The sequence below is a fragment of the Pinus tabuliformis genome, chromosome 5_1, assembly GCF_031772625.1.
Source record: "Pinus tabuliformis cultivar Carrire ecotype Pingquan chromosome 5_1, CPIR1, whole genome shotgun sequence".
Taxonomy (NCBI): domain Eukaryota; kingdom Viridiplantae; phylum Streptophyta; class Pinopsida; order Pinales; family Pinaceae; genus Pinus; species Pinus tabuliformis.
The window spans coordinates 112,259,532-112,278,571 of NC_142305.1; positions in this window are offsets into that span (position 1 = coordinate 112,259,532).

Below are 19,040 nucleotides of genomic sequence, written 5' to 3' on the forward strand. Positions count from 1 at the left end.
AAATAATATCGGTCCCCCACGAATACTCTTCTATTGGATGTCCAATCTCATCCTCAAAGAGTATCAGATGCCAAATGATTACCCAATCCTCACATTCTGTCTTCCCAGGTGAAGACCAAAATGATGTGTCTATCTCTCCATCTCAATTAGGGAGGACATAACTATTTCATAAGGAATCTACTCATTACTACACAAGGAATGTAACTAATCTCCCTCTTGGCTTAGGAATTTATAGGTTTCTTCCGAGTAAGAAACTTTTCAGACTCCCTCTCAAACTAAGGGTCAACTGCTTGGAGAAATTCTTTCTTCTATGTCATGAATTTTTGTTCTAGTTGCGGAGTTTTCATGTATTGGGGATTTATTTATAGGGCATAAATCATTCATCACTTTTATCCATCAGTCATTTCATTATTCATTTCATCGGAAAGTAATTCATCAGTCTCCATCTGGCATTGCCACATGTTCTTGTGATGGTCTTTCATCATGACATCTTCTTGTAGGCATCAACATCCTACATATATGTTGACACATCTCCCTAAAGATATGTATTGTCAAGGGTCTCCATATTTTTCCAGATTTTTATTTGAGTCTTCATATCTTTCTGGGGGATTTCATAGTCAAATCTTCTTGGTCCTTTGGATGTTGACTTCCTTTATCATAGTTGCACAACTTCATGATCTCTTCCTTCCTTTCTTCATTTCCAGGAGCTTCAGAGTTCCTCAGTTGTAATCAGAACACCTCATGTTTTCATATGAGGACATATTATGTTGATTTCATCTAATAAATATGTGACTCATGCATCCTTTTGAGGGAGGAGATTCCTTCTTCAATCATGCCTTTTAAGAGCAATGATCCATATTATTTGTAACCATATGACATGACTTTCACAATATTAATTTTGAGCATACATACCTCATCTTTTCTCTGGGCTATCCATACTTCTTGCAACAACTTTCTTTGAAGGAGTTTCATTTTCTTGATTTGCTTCATTGTCATGTTATCATACCATTATTCTATGAATTCCATAAGATTGGAATTCTTTGAAGAAATACTTTACTTTTCTTCTAGATCGATGAATCTTTTCATTGAATATTTCTTGTATATCTTTTATCATGTCGATGCGATCTTTTGTATGATAATCCTTTTTCCAGATGACTTCTATAATTATCACTTGAGATTTCAATGTGGTTTCTAAGAGCTATACCCTACATGGTTGACTTTCATAGGTTTTGTTCCAGACATTCATCATGTATGTCATGAGCTCTTACTTCTAATGCTTCTGCCATGATGTTAATTTTCTAATATAGTACATCCTACCTTATTTACAATGCTTCCTAATAGAAGAGTACCTTTTTGGAGAAGGATATTTTCTTACTCATAGTAGAGATCTTGTACTTCCTCCTTCTTATTCTTCTTTGTTTCAGGCTCTTCTACTTCTTCGATAATATGGGATACTTCCTTATTTCTCTTGTTATTGTCCCTTCTAAGCTTAAGACAATTTCTTCAATAGTGCCCATATTCTTGACATTCATAATATTGTACCTTATCCATGTTCTTATTCTTCTTTTGAGGACCAAATTTTCCTTTTCTTATTTTCATAGCAGCATAGGCTTGATTTTGCTCATTTGATCCTACATCAGTGTTTGCTTTTATTCTAGTTTCTTCGATCTTACATAGTGACCATAGATCTTGAAATGGAGTAGCTTCTTTCTTCCCATAAATACTTGAAGTAAAGTTCCCCCATTCTTCTAGTAGTGCATTTAGTACCACTGTTGTCATTTCTCTATCAGACATGAATTCTCCCCGATCTTGCAGTTGATCTCTTATTTATGAAATCCTCATAAATATGAGGGTATTCCATCTTCCTTTGTCATCTTTAGCTTATAGAGTTCCAACCTCAATGAGATTACATGCAGTGTTTATGAAAAACAACTCCACCAATTTGTCATATATCTCTTTTGAAGTTTCGAGTTTGGATACATATGGGATAAGAGAGTCTTTGATGGCTTCTATTAGAATCCTTTGGGCCCTCACTTCCCCCTTCATGAATGTGCCATGTTCTTGAGTATCCTCTTTGGTAGGTTGGATTATTGACCTCTTGATGTGATCCATGACCTCATTTCCAATGAGATTTAGATAATTTCTTTTCTTCCATAAAAGGAAGTTTGAATCCCTAACCAATTTGTTGCTTTCCTTGCAGAAATACATTTTGATAGTATCATATGAAGTCATAAACTTACTTGGGTGATTGAAGATTACTCCTTGAAGAATTGATGTGAGAGGGCTTGCTTCTCGATCCTTCTTGAATGTTCTAGCCTCCTTTTGATAATGGCCTTGGATATGTTTCTAGGTCTTTGGTCTGATGAATATATTTGTTTCTTTCTTTTTGTTCCTTAAATTGCTTGAATGCCCCTTCTTGAATTCAACATTTTAGCTCTGATACCATGTTGAGAAATCTAGGGCATTAATAATAATGAGATTTCTCTTCTTGATAATTGCTTGTGATATACTTCTTTAGTTATGATATTTTCTTTGTTATATTATTAATGTGTTCCTTTCATCAAGACAATTACCAAATAATAGAAGACAAATGACACAGTATGTAGGCTTGTCAGCCAGGGCCAAAACCTCTCCTTCTTTGAGAGGAAAACCCAATAAGAAAAATCTTCTTATAGATCTTCAATTGATGAATACCAATACCATGAGAAAGACCCTTGACTCTAGTGTCCTCCCAAGACCCTTGTCACTAGCCTGGATGTTTTTCTTCTTCTCTTTCTCTGCTTCTTCTGCTCTTCTTGGCTTCCTTCTAGATAACATCGGTCTCTACTTTTTCCTTCTCGACTACCCTAGAGAACATTGGTCTCTACTCTTCTTTCTCCGCTACCCTATAGAATCTCGATCTCTACTGCTCTTCTTCGGCTTCCTTCTATGAGATCTTATACCCAAACAATGTTACTTCAAAGGTATAGTAATTTCGACTTTCTTTCTATGCTATCGGACCTCCTTTCCTTGTACATGGGAGAGAGTATATGCCCAAATCAAATATACTAGAAATATCCCTTCCCTTCGTTATCTTTCTCTTGATCTTCGCTCTTTTCTCTAGATTTGCTTCACACTTCTGCTTATCTTGTTCACCGAATTTCTTGCTTCTAAGTGAGGCCGAGTGTGGCTATATATATGCACTGCCTCATGTCCTTTAGGCTGACATGATCACAAGGAGGAGATTTGACATCATCTTCTAAGTAACTCCATTCATTGTAGGCCGACTTGAGGAGGGCTAGTGACAAGGTCTTGGAGGAATGTTTTACATAGACAAGTGTGACTCTATCCAATGTGTAACATGACTTCAATACATGACAATGACTCTTTTATTCGAGATGAAAAAATCCCTAAAGACTCTCAATGGGAGTCTTGACTGGAAAATAAAATCTCTTGCCCATGAAATCCATAATGCAAGTATTACAATATTTTATTTTTCTTCTTTACATATCTTTACATAAAAATCACAATTACATGTAATTATGAAGACCGAACCTAGTTACACTTTTCAACAGTTTTCCTAGAACAATAAAGTTATTATAGATAGTATTTTCCTAGAATAATAAAGTTATGCTAGAAGTGTTGTGTTCCATAGAGGATAGATAGGCTTTGTTACAACCCTGACATAGTGATCATCCTTGAGTAATTGATCAAGGACACATAGCAAGTTGAGATGAGGTTAGAGAGATTATATATATACTATGTGTTTCACCCCTTATGTAATGTTTTTTCCTTGATCAATAAAATTACATGCCTGAGGACACTTCTGCTAAATTTATCAACTAACCATTAAATTATTAATTGCTAAAGTATCCAGAATTATAATTCTTCCTCTCTACCCATTTGATATATTAGAGATTTAATCATTTTCCTTATCTAAATAATTTGATTCATGTCTCTTCTTTCTTGTTTCAAAAGGCCACTAGTCTTGGGAATTAACAAGAAGGGAGTTGTTTCCTAAGATATGACAATAAAATGGGTTTCTAACTATTATCCAGCAGTTTTGGATGGAAAAAGTATAATCTTGTGGAGTCTTATTGGCTCTACCCATTGGTTGTTCAACATTGAGTCATTCCACTAAAGGGATTTTGAGTTTGTTCTTGTTGGCGCTAGAGAAAACCTTAACTTTGGACAAGAAGTGTGCACATAATTGTGGTCAAAGAAAATTTTGATAAGAGGCAATGTCTATATATTTAGGGTTTCTTTCAAAATTTAGTCACCACTTTGTAGCAAAAAGTGGAAAGTCCTTCCAATGAAAAATATTATTGAATAACAAGTCAACAACATGTACCAAAATTTTATGAGAGGAGTTTCAAAATCTTATTTATTTTAAGTAAGTAATTGAATGTGAATAATCAGAGATGATTATAAATGGGTGCCTTTGAGATAGAATCACTACCATGTTGTAGGCCAATTGAGGAAATTTTCTCCTCTTTTATACACAAAAATTAAGGATGATACATTAGATCAAAATGAAACTACCTACAAATAATGAAACCAAAATTGTTCAAACCTAGAATCTTCACCTATTGTAAAGTTGAGTAAGTATATGACAAAGTGAAAAGGATATATGGTAAAGAGAATTTTATAGTAGAATAGGAAATAACTTCAAATGTCAATTAAAAACTGAGTGAGTGAAAAAGAAGATATTTGTTACATTAGCCTCACAAATGAATTTGTGGCACATTGAATTAGAAGAGGCATGTGATTTGCATCTTTTGGGTAGATTGGCGTGGTATGGGTTGTTGAATTCTCTTAGTTCATGTTGTGCAATGCCAACCAAAGAGTGGTTCAAGTGTTATAGCTACCAAGGATTTGTTGCACTATGGCATGTGAGACCAATGTAAGAGAGGTCAATCCCTACATAGGGATGTTAAAAGGCTCGAGTAACCTTTGGGTCCCCACATGTGGATTTTTTTTGTGGTTGGTCCGACTTAATATAAATGGATGGTTGGTACACCTACTTTAGAGAAATCATGCATTCATTATTTTCCCATAGTATAAGAGAGAAATAATGTAGTATTCAATACAAATAACTAATCTAGGTAGACATCTCTGCCTTAAGTATGGGAGGCCTACCCCTACTAAGGGGAGACATGACTACCTCTATTAAGGTTACCACCCCTCCCTCTCCTAAACCTCAATACAACCCCTTATCTAACCTTAAGAATATTGACAACATCTGCTTAGGTAACCTTGTGTTCTTTATGTCTACTTATGAGGCAACATCATCCATGTGCTATGCCTCTCCCTCAATAGGTTGTGCTATAGGTATGTTATGATCAATGTCAATAGCTAGGTGTGGCTCATTTCAAAATAGGTAAAAATAATTACCAACACCTCCTTACCATCCCATAGTTTTCATAACAACCCTTACAAGAGCAGGTAATAAAAAAATTATATGCATAGTAAATTTCTTAGGGCATAGTAAATAAGTTTTCCCTTTATTCTATCTCTAGTTTCTATTATTAAGTGGGGGTTCCATAATGGGAAACATAGCTAAGTTATTTTTATGATTAGTTTTCACAATCCTTTCAAGCACCATGTAACATCGTTTCCTTACGTCTACATGACTACCTCTATATATTATGTAATATTATATTTGCGATATATGTTCACCATAGTCAGATCACCAATAGGTCTGAAGAGGTCAATCCTTAACTATAAGTACCCTTTTCTATCTTGATTATGTAGAGCTTAGTTGTTTTATAGCAAAACCCTAGGCTCAACCTAACACAATGTACTACCAAGTGGAGAGCAAGAAACAAAGCTAAAAAGAAAATTACAAAAAACAATAGAGTATGAATAGTTGTACTAAGGAAAGGAAAAACTCTATTTCAAGTTAGAGAGACAAAAAAAATAGATATTCAACTTTAGATTGTATTCTAGGTTCCAATAGAGGTTAAAGCTCAATGTGCTAATAGTGTTTATTTTATTAAGTTTAAAAGCATTTTAATAAATCGAGGTTGTTATTGGCATATAAAGACCAAAAGGAAAAGTAGCTCTAAACATGTGGAGGGTCTAAGTAAGTTGACTTGAAAAAAGTCAAAAAGGCAAACCCGACTCATATATAAATATATATTGAAAGAGAGAGAGGGTGGTTCAAGTGCAAGTTTAATGGCATTAGAACTTTAGGTACTGCATATGCCTAATGCATCACTATTACCTCTTGGTCATAGTTCAAGTGTTATTTAAAGGCATTAGAATGTTGGGTGTGGCATACGACTAATGGATAACTATGTCCAGGTTTGCTTCATTGGAAGGTACTCGTAAATAAAACATTAGATTAAATAAGAAAGTTTTAATCATTGAACCATTATGACATATCAAAAGGTGCTTTATAATTTACTCGACTAACATATTAAAATCATTCTAAATCCACACATAACCATACAAACAAAATTAACATGTTATTCAACACCACTTTAATTATTAAATTTCACATCCAAAAACTGTAAACTTAATCAATTATTTTAAAACTTTATGTTATTTTTTTCGTGATTTATTGCACTCTTGTTAAATACATTTGTCTCACATGTGTAGGCTAATAACTTATCCCAACGTCCATGCTCAATTAAAAAAAAAAAACCCGAAAGTTAAGGCCTAAATAAAAACCATGTATTCATCATATATGTTATCCCAATGGTGGGGTGAACAAATCCTTTATTATTTTGTTCAAGGTTAGCATAAGCAACAAGTGATTTGAGAAACTTCAACTCAAAATCTAAGCACATGTATCTTCACTGCAAAGCGGGTTCATTAATGATTTTTTTTTGGTAGTGTTTAATTTTCTAATAATCAATCAAACATGTATCTCTCTTTACATATATGGATTTAAGGAATTCTGGTAAGACTTCATCACCTTGTAGTAAAGGCTTGCCTTTGGACTCTATAGAACATGTACAAAGTATTTACAACATTTACATCACAAGTGTATTTAAATTCAACACAGATAGTTTGATGTGTAGAATAATTATGAGGGTCAACATCAAACTACTACATCAAAAAAATTGCCAACAAGTTAATATACACTTAGATTTGGGAATAAAAATTATTGTTAACAACCAAGAATTGACAAGAATTGCAAAATCCCAAATGTTGACAAATTCTGAGCTTCTCACTTCAAAGTTTATCTTCTTTGCCCAAAAATGTTGATCCAACTTTAGATTTACCCAAACAAATATAATCTAACCTTGTAGTGGTCACTCTAACCTAACACATATTATTTACATGTCGAAGATAAAATGTTATGCAATGATTGTAGTTAATATAAATGTTATGAGATGATTATAGTTAATTTAATACCATTTCGAGGATGGTACCCAAGGTAAACCAAATTCTATAAAAGTTGAAAGTTTTGTTTGCAATATGTTCATTAAGAACTCCACATGTCACTTTTGATAATTGAATAGTGGGAAGGGGGAATAACACTTATCTCAACCCTGTGAACTTGGGTAGGGAGGATAACACTCCTCTTAACCTTTTGAACTTGGGTAGGGAGGATCACACTTCTCTCAACGTCGAGGCTAGTTGCAATTGGAATTATAGGATCAAAGTTTATGTATCACTACACCTTAGATAAAGTATATTTTATGCATCTTTAAACTTAATGTTTTAATCGAAAGTCGACCAAAAAGGAAGAAGGAAAAAATTGCTGATTAGATTATAAATAACACAATTTGTCTCAACGAGGACTTGTTGAGTTGTCAAATCTTAACTAAATCGAGTACTCACTTCATCCTTAGTCCTAGACTCACCACTCACTGATACTTAACGAACACTCTCCAAATGTTGAGTTTTTTCCCAAAATATTTACTAAGTCTTTCCAAATCAAACAAGTCCTACCAAGTACTAAGCATGACAACTTTAGTTATAAATATCCTTTACCAGTCTCCAAATTAGTTTATCTTTATTACAATGTTAAATCTTCCTTATGTATGTTGAAAAATGTGTAACTAGGTTCAGTTTTCATAAATATGAAGTGTACTTTTAATGCTTGTATATTGTAAAATGAAAGAAATGTAGGAATTTACAAGGTAAGTTCCTGAGATAGAACACCAAAGGACACCTCTCACAAACAGATCACAGATGAGTACACCAGTATTCTTGATGTGGTTAAAAACCTCAAAAAGGGAAATAGTCCACGGCCTGAGCCAACACGGCCACTTCAGGAAATTTATTAATGTAAAAGAAAGAAAATTTACATAAGCTTCTCTCATGAACGGTCACCTTACAAATGACCGTCCATGCTCTTTAAATAGAGATCATGGACCAATCAGGTGTTAAGCCACAGATCAAGTGTCGACAATACTGAGGAGAGAATGAAACGTTAGATTACTTCATGTCTAGAACATATCGTGATCGTCGGATTGTAAGTTACAAAAATTACATATTAAAGAAACACGCTTTACCTAACTATACACTAGACCAAGTTATACTTAACTATTTCCTATGCGTAAGAATATCCTAACATCCCCCCTTAAGAAAAACTTGGGATAAGATTGAAGGATGTACAGATATGACACAATAGGAGAAGGAAGGAGGCATTAGAGCCTATCCCCCCTTAGTGACAACTTCCTGAACTCCAACCATAAATCGAAGTTTACTAAACTTTGCCTCTGTGAGAGCCTTTGTAAAGATGTTTCCAACTTGATCATCGATTGAACAATATTGCACTTCAAGGACATGGTCATGAATGAGCTTTCTGATGAAGTGCATGTGTAGTTCAATGCATTTGTTGCGCTGATGTTGGACTGGATCTTTGCATAGTTGAATGGCACTTTCATTATCACACCAAAGTGTAGGTGGATGTTGCCACTGAAAGCCAAACTCTGACAGGATCTTATGAAGCCACAAGGCTTCCTTACTAGATTCTACGACACCACGATACTATGCTTCTGCTGAAGAAATAGAAATGGAACTTTGTTTCTTGCAAGCCCATGTATTAGGTACAGAACCAAGAGTGAAGACATAACCTACAGTAGACTTCCGATCATCAGGGTCACCATTCAAATCGGAATCAGTGAAACCAACCAATAGAGGAGATGCTTTTGCACTGTAATGAATCCCAAATTGAACTGTACCTCGAACATAACGAAGTATTCTTTTAGCTGCTTTCCAATGAATTTCATGTGGGTTTTGCATAAACCAAGCAATAAGGCCAACAACAAAGGAAAGGTCAGGACGGTTATGGGTCAGATACAAAAGTTTTCCTACAAGTTGATGACACAAGGTAGCATCAACTTCAGGGGAAGTACAAGTGACAGAAAGTTTGCCTCCAGACTGAAAGGGAGAAGGGGCTGGCTTACAGTCTTCCATGTGGAAGTGGCGTAGAATATCACATGCATACTTGGACTGGTAAAGGGAAATACCTTCCTTGGATTGCAAGGCTTGAAGACTAAGAAAATAATGCAAGTGTCTTAAGTCTATCATTGCAAACTGCTTTTTAAGGCTGGACTTCACATGGTTTATAAGGTTGGTATCACTACCAGTAGGTATAATATCATCAATATAAAGAACAAGAATAATAAGAGACTTACCCACTTTCTTGGTGTAGACAGTATTGTCAGAATGACACCTAGAAAAACCAATATCTAAAAGAAAGCTATCCATTTTGTCATACCAAGACCGAGGGGCTTGCTTGAGACCATTAAGGGATTTCTTAAGCCGACATACAAGGTTGGAGTCTGTTTGTATAAAGCCAGGAGGTTGTTCCATATAGATTTCTTCATGTACGTCCCCATGCAAGAAGGAAGATTTAACATTCATATAATGGACTTCCCATTTGAAAGAGGAAGCAAGGGAAAGAATAGGACAGATAGAGTTCATTTTGATGACATGGGAGAAGGTTTCGGTATAGTCAATGCCTTCAACTTGTAAAAAACCCTTAGCAACAAGACGAGCTTTATGTTTATCAACTTTTCCATTTGGTCCAAACTTGGTTATGTAAACCCATTTGCATCTAACAAGTTTTCCCCCCTTTGGAAGAGGAACAAGATCCCATGTATCATTTTCCAATAATGAAAGATATTCTTCATTCATATTTGCGACCAAATCTGGATGGCCTGAAGCTTCTACAAAGGTGTCAAGATCACAATTTGTTGAAGCTTGAGCTACTAAAGAAGAGGCTCTATCGAACTAAGAACGTGTACGTCGCTGATCTATAGGATCACTTGCAAGAGAGCTTGTTGCATCACGAGTAGCACAGACCCATTTTGGAAGCTGAGGAGACGAAGGAGGATCCCGAGAAGGTGGGGGAGGATTGCCACCCTCATTGTCATCATCTGAAGAAGAAATATTTTCATAAGTAGAAGGGATAGAGAGAGGTGGCACATCCATCGAACTAGGCTCGTAGGCCGATATATTTTAAGCAAAATTTACATCTCTTCTGATGATAACATTTTTGGATTTAGGTGGAAGAAGTCTATATCCTTTGACATCTTCAGAATATCCAACAAAAATACATTTTTCACTCTTAGGTTCTAAGGCTGTATGTTTCTCATCGGGAATATGGGCCAATGCTTCACTTCCAAAACCACGAAAGTGACTTACATATGGTTTAATTGAGCTCCATGCTTCTTCTGGAGTGATATTATTTAAAACCTTAGTAGGAGCGTGATTTACTGTGTAATTTGCACAATTAATTGCTTCTGCCAAAAAATTAAGACTAAGAACTTTAGATTGAAGCATACAATTAGCCATTTCTTTTAAGGTGCGATTCCTCCTTTCAGCTACACCATTTTGTTGTGGAGTATATGGAACAGTATGGTGAAATTGAATTCCATGCTCAGTGCAAAAGTTGATGAATTTGTTGTTAACATTTTCTTTGCCATTATCATATCTTAGCTTAAGAATTTGATGTCCAGGTTGTTTCTCAACAAAGGCCTTAAAGGCCAAGAACATGTTAAAGACTTCACTCTTGAGTTTTAAGAAGTATACCCAAGTGCGTCTTGAGAAATCATGAAGGAAAGTTAAGAAATACTTGTAGCTAGAGAATGAAACAACTGGAAGTGGACCACATAAATCACTGTGCACAAGCTGTAAGGGGCTGAGGCGTGCCAAGAGGCACGTTTTGCAAAACTATCTTGATGATGTTTTCCGAGTACACATCTGGAACAAACACCATCTCTGCAAGATACCATAGGAAGACCCGTCACCATATTTTCCTTACATAGATTTTGAAGGGAGAGATAATTTAAGTGACCAAATCGCTCATGCCAAAGTTTGCTCACTTCATCATTATGAGCAACAAATACCGAGGGAAGAGTTGATGACCCAAACTTGTTAAACTTATACAACCTTGTAGAATCATCAACAATGCTAATAGCTAAAATCTGTCTAAGATCTCTTAGGTCCTTAATTACAACATCATGAGGTGAAAATTCAATAGTTTTACCTTCACTTGAATGAGTTATCTAATATACAGATAGAAGGTTGCAGGATAAGGTTGGAACACATAATACATCATTAAATTGACCATTGTCTAGATGAATAGTTCCAGTCCCTACAACACTAAGAGATCTATCATCACCAACATATATATTTTTGGTGTTGCAATCATTTAAAGAAGAAAACATGGCTTTGTTTTTGGCCATGTGATAAGAAGCTCCAGAATCAATGAGCCACTCATGAGAATGGGAAGAAGAAGAGACATTTATTGCATAACCAGACCGAGATGCTTGACAAACACATGAAAAAAGTGCTATTCCTGAATATGAAGTTGAAGTTGAAGAGTGCTCCAAATGGATGTTATGCTTCTTCATTGTTGCTTCCAAGGATTCCATCTTTTTAAAGCATTTGGATTCTAAGTAGCCATCACGATTACAAAAGTTGCAATGTCTATCAGTCTTCTTCCCTTTGTTTTTATTTCCCTTATCATTTTGTTGAATTGATTTTTCATTTTGAGACTGAAATTGCTTAGGAACCTTGTTTGGTTTAGGACCAATCTTTTTAGGATGTTGCTTCTTAGGATTCTTTGAATTTGGTTATTGTTGGGCTGCTAAGGATTTCTTAGAAGAGTTTCCAATATTATGAAGACCAAGATGAAAGAGTTTTTCTTGTTCTCTTATTAAAGAATCACAAAATGCATCAAAAGAGGGGGACTTGTAGTCTTGTCCTTGAGAAATAAAGGCTTCTCTTGTAGAATGGAAGGTGGAAACAACTACAGAGTAGGATGGTCCCAACTTAGTAAGAATGGAATAGATAAGGCTACCATCTTCTTTCTTAACCTGAACACCTTCCAAGAGAAGTCTAAGGGTCTTGAACTTAGACAAAATATCTTCAATGGAAGATAAATTATTGGGGTCCAACATAAGCAACTCATTTTCGAGTTGATGGCTCTAATTTTATTTTTAATTCCAAAAACTTTATTGAGTTGTTTCATTGCTTCATCAGGGGTATCAAGTTCTACGATATGGAATCTAAGGTCTGGATAAATAGACATCCCTATCAACCCATGTGCTTGATCTTGCCTATTTTCCTATTTGGCTTGCTTGTCTTCATCTTTAGGTTTAGCCTCTTGGTTTGGGGCTATTCTATAAAGACCTTTACTTCTAAGTAAATCCTCATTGTAGGACAACCAATGGAAGTAGTTGGTGCTGTCACGAATAACTTGGCATGTACTTTCCATTTTAACAGAAAATGAAGCTGTAGATGTTGAAACTAAGTGTTCAAATGGAAAGATCTCAAAAAATTAAGCTGATTAAAAAAAGGCATATGGATGAAGAAGTTATCGTTTTTTGAAGAAAAGTTGTTGAAGATACTGACGAAGTACGTGAATGTGCGAAAGTGAATGATAATGTTATATTTAAAATCCAACCCCCCGCCCTTTCCAACCTTAATCTAATTAGCTCACTTTTAAAAAAAGACTTTATGTGACCCACTTTTATAAATAAGTGAAAGTCAATTTTACCATGGTACTTTATGAGCTACCCACTAAATTGTAACTTAAATAAAAGATAAAGAGACTTTAGAATTATAAGTTACTCACTTTTTATAATGGGTGAGAACACTTTTACATAAAGTAACTTTAAAACATAAGTTACATGTGTTTTTTGAAAAAGTAACTCAACAAAAAGAAAGACTTGAACCCAAGACCTCTATTCTCATAAAGTAACTTTGGACCAAGTGAGCTAGTTTAAAAGGTTGGTAATTTTTGGAAACGAGGAAGTTTTTTTTTAGTCACTGAATCTTTGGAGTGCATGCTTACTTGAGAAAGCCCTTTTTTCCTACAAAACAAAAACCCGCACAACCCAAAACGAACATACAAAAAAAAAAAACCTTACGGCTTGAAGTTAGATTTCTTTGGAAACTAAATATTTTCCTCAATGTTTCTGATTTTCCGAGATCACACTAAGGCGCGACGGAAAAGAGCATACGCATGAGCAAAATCCTTCCTCTCTCTTTCTGATTTGCTCAGATCGCACAGAGTCGCGGGGAAAAGGGCATACGAAAAAAAGAAATTTATGGATCCGGTAATAAAAAATAGAGAGATAAATAAACCGAAATAATCAGAGAGATAAATAACTAAAACTGCAAATAAAGACTATATACCTCCAGATTTAAAAAATGACGTAGCTAGGGCTACCGGAAACCTTTTCGCGTGAAACGAAAGGGGTTCCTCATTGGAAAAGATGCTCCTAACATAATAGAGTAGTCCTCTCAGCCCGAAAGTGGTAATAAACAGTAGATCTAGGAAACGATAGTCGAATGCAGTGGTACTGGATTTGGATTTGGATTTGGATCACTAACGGATGCGGCCCTAAAATAGCTCCGATACCATGTAGGAATTTACATGGTAAGTTCTTCAGATAGAACACCAAATGACACCTCTCACAAACAGATCAAATATCAATACACCAGTATTCTTGACGTGGTTAAAACCCTTAAAGAGGGAAACAGTCCACAACCTGAGCGAATGTGACCACTTCGGGAAATTTATTAATTTAAAAGAAAGGAAATTTACATAAGCTTCTCTCATGAACGATCACCTTACAAATGACCCTCCATGCTCTTTAAATAGATATCATGGACCAATCGGGTGTTAAGCCACCTATCAAGTGTCAGTAATACTGAGGAGAGAATGAACTATTAGATCACTTCATGTCTAGAACATATCATGATTGTCAGATTGTGAGTTACAAAAAGTACATATTAAAGAAATTTTTTTTACCTAACTATACACTAGACCAAGTTATACTTAATTATTTCCTGTGTGTCAGAATATCCTAACAAGAAAAGTTATTATTATTTTTGGAGCATGAGTTTCATGCTCAAGGTATTTTTAGTTTAGAGGTCAAGCACCCATTGAGTGCTTCTAGGGTTTGTCTTAGGTCAATAAGTCAAAAGAGTCATTGTCATAAGTTGAAGACCCCATTAGGCACATTGTAACTTGTAAAGAAAATTATTTTTTTCATTAAAAGTGTCAAAATACCCTTCAAGACCAAGTCGGCATGGCAGCTGGGAAGTTGGCCTAATTTGAGGAGCCACAGAAGCCTATATAAAGGAGAGAACTTGACCTCCTTGGAGCACATTCATTCACTCACTCATCTAAGTGAAGAAGGAGAATAAGAAAGGCAACGAAAAAGGAAGAGGTGTTGGAAATGTCAACAAGAAAATCCTTATTTAATTTTCCCTTGAATTACATTACGAGAAAATTGTAATTCCACATTAGAAGACAAAAAGAATGAGTCAACTAAATTAATTTCACTTATTTGGCTTAGTTAATTCGAGTTTAGGGCCTAAATTGAGTCATATAGAGTGGTTCCTAAATTTAGGACCCTAGGTTGAGTTTAATTTGAGTTGTAATAGTTTAATTCAATTAAACTGAGTTAATGTTAGTTAAACTAGTTCCAATTGTTGGAGGAACTAGTAGGATGTCTAGCAATGGGGTACAAATTCATGTTATGAAACCAGCTCACAAAAGATAGAAAATATAGATCAACGCCTTAGAATTCAACCTCTTTGAGGGGGCAATCTCCTTTACATTACACAAATGAACAATTATTGGATGATACAAATGACAAGACATCCTTTCTATATATAGGAGTCTAAGAGGTCATAATATAATCAGAGTCGACATAACAATAATAATTTAAGGGCACAATAATAAAGATATGGGGACTACATGGGTACATCAATATAATAATGGGGTTGTACTAATAACAATAAGGGGTTACACTAGTAGTATAGGGGCCTAACATGCCCCTCTCCTTCAAAAAGTGTTGTCCTCAATGCTTGAGTAGTTTTTGATGCTTATGTATAAAATTCTTGTCCTCCCATGTGGAATCTTCAGCGGGTAAGTTCTTCCACTTGATGAGATACTCTAAAATTGATCAATTTCGTAGCTGTCGAGTTCTTGTTCCTGTGACTGCTCCAGGTTCCAATATGATTTTTCCTTCCTCTTTAAGTTCTGGCAATATTGTTTGAATTGGGATCTTCTGCAACTTTTGAATGAGTGGCCACACTTCTTCGTCCTTCTTCCATTCATCCTTTGCTTCATTTATCCAATTTAATTGGATAATAGAAATAACACAAAACAATGCTTCCACATCCTCATCCTTTCTTGAAAGTGCATCTGCAACAAATTTTGCTTCCCTTTTCTATAGATGATGTCAAAGTCGGAACCCAACATATATGTGACCCATTTGTTCTATTCTTCTAAAGATAATATTTGTTCTAAAAAGTATTTAAGACTATCATGATCCATTTTTACCTTGAAGTGTCTTCCCATTAGGTAAGGTCGCCATTTCTTAAGTGCATGTAGTATTGCCAACATTTCCTTCTCATAAATAGATTGCTTGAGATGTAGCCATAAAAATACCCAATCACCTACATCAAAACATTTTTCACTGCGATGTTGATCTACCTATTGTTTCATTCGATTATGCACCAAAGTGGCGTTATACTTTAAAAGTTGGAGAACTTGTGGTTGATGCTCGATGTGATATTTCACTGCTTGAACCTTTTTCTTCTTGATATGTCCTTCTATCTTTAGAGTTTGAGGAGTGGTAATTTCTTCCAATGCTTTACAAGATATGGTCAGATTCATTTCTTGATGCTCGATGTGATCTTTCACTTCTTCAACATTTTTCTTCTTGATATGTCCTTCTATCTTGATAGTTTGAGGAGTGGTAATTCCGGCCAATGCATTACAAGATATGGTTGGATTCATTTCTTCTTTCTCGATGTGATCTTTCACTTCATGAACATTTTTTTTTTATATGTCCTTCTATCTTGATAGTTTGAGGAGTGGTAATTCCGGCCAATGCATTACAAGATATTGTTGGATTCATTTCTTCTTTCTCGATGTGATCTTTCACTTCTTGATATGTCCTTCTATCTTAAGAGTTTGAGGAGTGGTAATTCTTGCCAATGCTTTACAAGATATGGTCGGATTCATTTCTTCTTTCTCTGGGATTGGTTCCTGGTGTATATCCTCTTCTTTTGATGTTTCTTGATCATTTTCTTCCTCCTCTTCATAATCAATGTAAAATAATTTCTTCTCAGCACACTTATGACCTTTAATGTATTTGTTATCACAATTGTAATAAAGTCCTTTTGCTCTTTTTTCTTCCAATTGTTGTGGTGTCACCCTTGTAGGTTGTGGAAGGCTAGGAGAAACAACACTTCAATCTTTATAGTTGTGACGGGTAGAATTCCTTGTTATCATAATTTTGCTTTCCACTTTTCTTGCCAACCTGAATGCCTTCTCCAATGAATTAGGTTCCCAAAGACGAACCTCATGTTGAATGTTATCCTTTAAAGTCCCTATGGAGACATCCATCCTCTGCTTCTCTGGAATATAATTTTCTCTTATATTCAATTTTTGGAAGTCCTCAATGTGATCTTCCATTGAACCCTTTTGTTTGAGATTTATCAATTGGCTAAAGAAGGTGTTGCTCTTTGTATCCTCATAATGAGCTATCATTTCCTCCGTGAAAATTGACCACGTGACAAGTGGTTTACGAGAAAAAAGCCCTTTATACCATAAAAATTAATTTGGTTCTAAATAATTAGATGCAATACTTACCTTTTGTAATAGTGGTACACCATGTAGATCAAAATATTTCTCCATCTGTAGTATCCAATTCACCAGATCCTTGCCATCAAACTTCCTCATATCGTCTTTTCTTGATTTTAGGAGCTCTAACTTGAAATGATTGTAACTTTGTCATGTAGATCTCCAACTTCTAAAATTTCACTATGTAGTAGCACTCTACGTTCTCTTTCTAACCCCACAATTCTGATCAAGATTGGATTCTCCAAGGAAGAGTTATGTCAAATCTCCCACGATGACCTGATTATAGACTGGTTCAGTAGAGCGAACTTGTAAGAAGTGTCACGTGTCACTGTTTCAACCTTAGGACCTGAAACCAATACACAAAAACCTATAGTTCGTCCTCTTTCTTAAACTTCTTTCGAAATTTCAATCTAATGCGTAGAGCGAAAGTTATGAGGATTTTTCCAAGGTCACCTGTTTAGGATGTAATTCGGGAGCCTGCAGAAACCCTAAATGGCTTGGACTATATCTCCGAAATTATAGCGAAGCAAGATTTGAAATTCGGGCCCGAGCTTCACCACAATTTCAGCTCAAATGAGATTTATTTTCAGGGTCTGAACCTTCTCAGAAAAATAATTATAACGAAAATTACATGATGACTTGTTTGAGATGGAATTCTAGAGTTTTCAAAAACCCTAACTTCCTCAGATCATATCTCCAAAAATATAGCGAGACAAGCTCTGAAATTCGGATCCGATGTTCCAACCCATTTCATATCAAATGGGTTTTCTTTTTATCTTTTGAAACTTCGTATCAAAACAGTTATTGCGAAAATGGCACGATGACCTGTTTGGAGCAGCAAAACCCTAGAATCCAAAGCTTTGATACCAAATGTTATGAAACCAGCTCACAAAAGATAGAAAAGATAGATCAACGCCTTAGAATTCAGCCTCTTCGAGGGAGCAACCTCATTTACATTACACAAATGAACAATTCTTGGATGATACAAACGATAAGACATCCTTTCTATATATAGGAGTCTAAGAGGTCATAATATAATCAGAGACGACATAACAATAATAATGTAAGGGCACAATAGTAACAATATGGGGACTACAGGGGTACAACAATATAATAAGGGGGTTGTACTAATAACAATAAGGGGTTACACTAGTAGTATAGGGGCCTAACACTTCATGTGTTCAACAAGTTAACTGATAAATCAGCCATAATTAATGCATGCATGCATGAAATTCGAGTTCTCGAGTTGAGATTGGAGTTCAAGGGTAGTACTCTATGAGTTGTATAATTTTCTGACTTGTATAAATGGTGCATGAAATCAGAGAAGGGCCTATAGGGATTGTGCAATTCGGGTTGGGGATTTCCCTAATTAATAAGGGGCTATTTCCTTGAGAAGCAACACAAGGAAATAGGGACTTGAAAAGTAGCAAAATTGGCTAAGTATTGGCCATAGTCAATTTGTGAGGCAGTGAGATAGATTATACTTGTGCAGAGATTGTTCAGGTTGAAAAAACATTGTATTTCTTCTCTATTTTCTTACTAATGTAATATACAGATAATAGGGGCTTTTAGCTGTGGCTTTCCCCAAAAAATAATTGTGTAATTTGTTGATTGAATTCTTTCTCTTGTATGCTTCGTGATTTCACGATTGTTAATTGTTTCTGTAATTGGTAGAGTAGATTCAAGTCTATTGTTTTAGTAAATTACAATTAGCAGTTTGAATCTACAAGGAATTTCTACATGGTATCAGCGCTAGAATCACAATAAAAGAGAAGATAATTTGAAGTTTGTGTAGGAGGTTCGAATTACAATATTATTTTTCCAGGTTTTCTCCAGGAGTGAGAAGATGACTTCCATTGGACTCAGGCTCGAGTATGCTCTGGAAGGAACCACAAATTTTGTGGCATGGAAGATCCGTATGGAGGTGGTATTAGATGATAACGGGCTACTAGATTACATCAACATATGTAGTTAAACCCCC